At 32.7% G+C, this 3,453-nt stretch overlaps 1 non-coding gene across 1 annotated transcript; it reads left to right on the top strand.

The window, feature by feature from the left end:
• Positions 1–2,626: 2,626 nt before the first annotated feature.
• LOC118982488 (U1 spliceosomal RNA) lies at positions 2,627–2,787 on the top strand. The gene has a single exon (XR_005065560.1). It is a non-coding gene; the product is annotated as a U1 spliceosomal RNA (small nuclear RNA).
• The last annotated feature ends 666 nt before the right edge of the window (positions 2,788–3,453 follow it).

Below are 3,453 nucleotides of genomic sequence, written 5' to 3'. Positions count from 1 at the left end.
AATGTTTCATACTAAATAGGCATCACCATATTTTAAACTTTTTTCTACATGAAAGAATTTTTGTCTAAATTAATTTACTTTCATTCGCAAAGTTTTATCTTTTTTATTAGCTTGTATTGATATTTTTTATTGATTGCTCTCCCACTATTATCCTTCCTTGTACTTCTTAACATTATATGAAAAGTGTCCAGGGTTTCTGAACTCTTAAATGTAACACTGGAGTAAATGTTTACTTTTCTGAGGAACTGATCCCTCCCAGAAAAAAAGCATGGTGGTCATGATGCTAAAGCCAGAGCACACAATCACTTTCTTGACCTGTTTTTTGCCTCTCAAATACTGTGTTTTCTCTTGCTACCATAAAATGGGCCTTGGTGCTGTCACCAGCTCAGGCCTCATCAACGGTCTCTGGAAATAGACCAGACTAGACTGCCTGCCTAAAGCTTCTTTAGAGCTCTCCAGGGTGGGGCAACAGTTGTAAGTATACAAAATACAGAGTTTGTTTTTATATTATTATTTAAGAATTATTGTATTACTTTCCACATGAACAACTGTAAACCTGCTTTTGCCCCACCCTGTATGTGTAATAAAAGAGTAACATCTGTAAAATATATTTCTGCTAAGCAAAGGAAAGTATGGCATTATTATTATGACATACTTTTCCTCAGATTCAAATAAAAGAAAACACTCTAAAAGATAAAAAGATATTAATAAAGAATAACTAATACATTCTTATGAAACAGTAAAGCATATGCTTATAGTTAGAAATACAAGTTACCTTTGCCCTCAAGTAAATGAGTTGAATTTATCCTCATTGAAACATTCTTTGCTTATGATACAGCTATCATGTAAAGGAAGAAAACTGCAAGGAGAGTCTGTAGGCTCAACTCACTGAATTCTATTTGTATTTAGAGACAGAAACAGGGGAACCCTCATAATTCCATCACGAACAACACAAACTGTAATTTTAGAAACATGCAAATTTCCTTTGATATTCAGCTGAAAGGAGTTTTTTGAAAGAATTTTCCAGCATTCTTATTTTGGAGATGCAGCTGGATAATCATCTACATGTGGAAGAAACAGGAAGGTCTCATTTCCTTAACATTTTCCCACTGGGCTCATCAAAGGGACTGAAAATATTTTTGTAAAACGATGGGATTCCCTGAGTTTCCTAATAGATGAAATTAGCTACTGTTCATTAAGGTATTACATTCCCCGCCATGGATGGAGAGACTGTGTTTCTGCTAACTCATTTTTTAATTCAAAAATTTTTATAGTTATTGATTAATAAGCATATTAACATGTAAAGTTGTAGTTTTTTTGTGAGGACCACAGAAGACCAGTTTATTACCTATTGAAAGAGTCAAAGGAAAAAGTACCTTAGCAAAAAATTAAAAGAATGAATCATTACTCTATTTAGAAATAAATTTCTACATCAAGGTAGCATCACCTAATTTGGAATTATTTAAAATTTACTACTTTTTCTTTTTAGTTCTTTGTATTTTAACATTTTAAGAACAAGAAAATGAAGCATTTGTGTACTCATTTTACTCTTGAGACAAGGAAGGTAGGATTTCACAACATAAAGGACTTTAGTCTGGTCTTTAGTCCTTTTTCCTTATAAATATATTTCAACATTAGATCAGCATTAGATCCAATATAAATTTTCTGTGATGATGGAGACCTTCTCTATATGCTGCTTAGAATCTAGCCACTGCTCATTTGGCTAGTGGCTACTCACCACCTACAATGTAGCTATTGTGACTTGAGAAGCCAAAAGTTTAATTTATTTAATTTTAATTAATTAAAATTGGTATAGCCATGTATGGCTAGTTGATTTTATATTGGACATTTCAGACTGATATATTCAAAATGAAATCAGTCACAAGCATCTAGCATTATTTTTGATTATACAACTTGCACTTATTTACATAATTAAAACTTCATTTTATTTTTACCGAGAGGATAAGGGAAGGAAGGAGAGAAACATCAATGTGAAAGAGAATCATCAATTGGTTGCTTCTCATACGTGCTGTGCCCAACTGGGGACAGAACAGAAAACCCAGGCATGTGCTCTGACTGGGAATGAAACTAATGACCTTTCCACTTTGTAGCATTATGCCCAACCCACTGAGCCAAACCAGTAGGGCTATATATATAGTTCTTTTGATGTTAATTTTTTTCTGTGAATGATTATCTGTTTATAAAATGGAAGTCCATATTTATTAAAAATAAAGTAGAATTTTGCTTTAATACTATTAGTTATAGGGGAAATTAAGAACAAAAGTGAAATACTATTTTTAGTAAGAATATTAATATCTACAAGATTGTCAAAGCTATCGTCATTGATTATAATATTTCAAAAAAGATCATATGTATGTTAAGACATATTACACTCTCTACAAAACTAGTAATGAGGATAGATATATGCTAGGACTAAGCAAGACAGACTGGTGAAACTCCCAGTGGTGGGACTTGACCCTGCAAGAGTGGTGAAAGATGTATATAGCAAGACTGACCTTAGTTTTAATGGGTGTCACTGTGAAAGAAGGTATTTGTACGTGCAAGCTAGTATTATTAAAACAGCTAGGCATTTTGGATTAAAGACCTAAATATAAGACTCAAAACCATACTTACCTGGAAGGGGTGCCATGATTATGAAGGTGGTTTTCCCAGGATGAGGCTTATCCATTGCACTCCAGATGTGCTGCCCCCTGTGATTTCCCCAAATATGGGAAACTTCGCTGCATAATTTGTGGTAGTGGGGGACTGTGTTTGTGTTCTCCCCACAGAAAAAAAATTTAAAAAGACTCAAAACCATAAAACTTCAAACCATAAAACTCCTAGAAGAAAACATAGGCAGCAAAATCTTGGACATTTCTCTTAGTAATATTTTTTTCTGATATATCTTCTCAAGCAAGGGAAACAAAAGAAAAAATAAACAATGAGGACTACATCAAAGTACAATGATTTTACACAGCAAAGGAAACCATCAACAAGAAGAAGAGACAACCCACAGAAGAAAAGAAGATAGTTGCCAATGATAAATCTAATTAGAGGCTAATAAACAAAATTTATAAAGGATTCATACAACTCAATACCAAAAGAAAAAGAAAACCCAGTTAAAAAATGGACAAGTACCTGAACAGACACTTTTCCAAAAAGGACATACAGATGGCCAATAAACATATAAAAACATGCTCAATGTCACTAATCAAAAGAAAATTGCAAATTAAATTACAATGAGATGTTGCCTCACATGTGTTAGAATGGTTAAATCCTATTTGTGCTTCAAGAACAATTTCATATATTAATCTTTAGCTACTGCTACAAATTCTCTAAGAGAGTTACTTATTCTTTATCATGTTCCTACAAAAAACTGATGTGACTCTATTATTACACTTAATAAATCACATCACAATTTTTTAATATATTTTTCTTGTGAAACAAAAGGTG

Source organism: Sturnira hondurensis, unplaced genomic scaffold, assembly GCF_014824575.4.
Source record: "Sturnira hondurensis isolate 20B ecotype Veracruz unplaced genomic scaffold, ASM1482457v3 Scaffold0025379, whole genome shotgun sequence".
Taxonomy (NCBI): domain Eukaryota; kingdom Metazoa; phylum Chordata; class Mammalia; order Chiroptera; family Phyllostomidae; genus Sturnira; species Sturnira hondurensis.
This window is presented reverse-complemented; position numbering and strand designations above follow the sequence as displayed.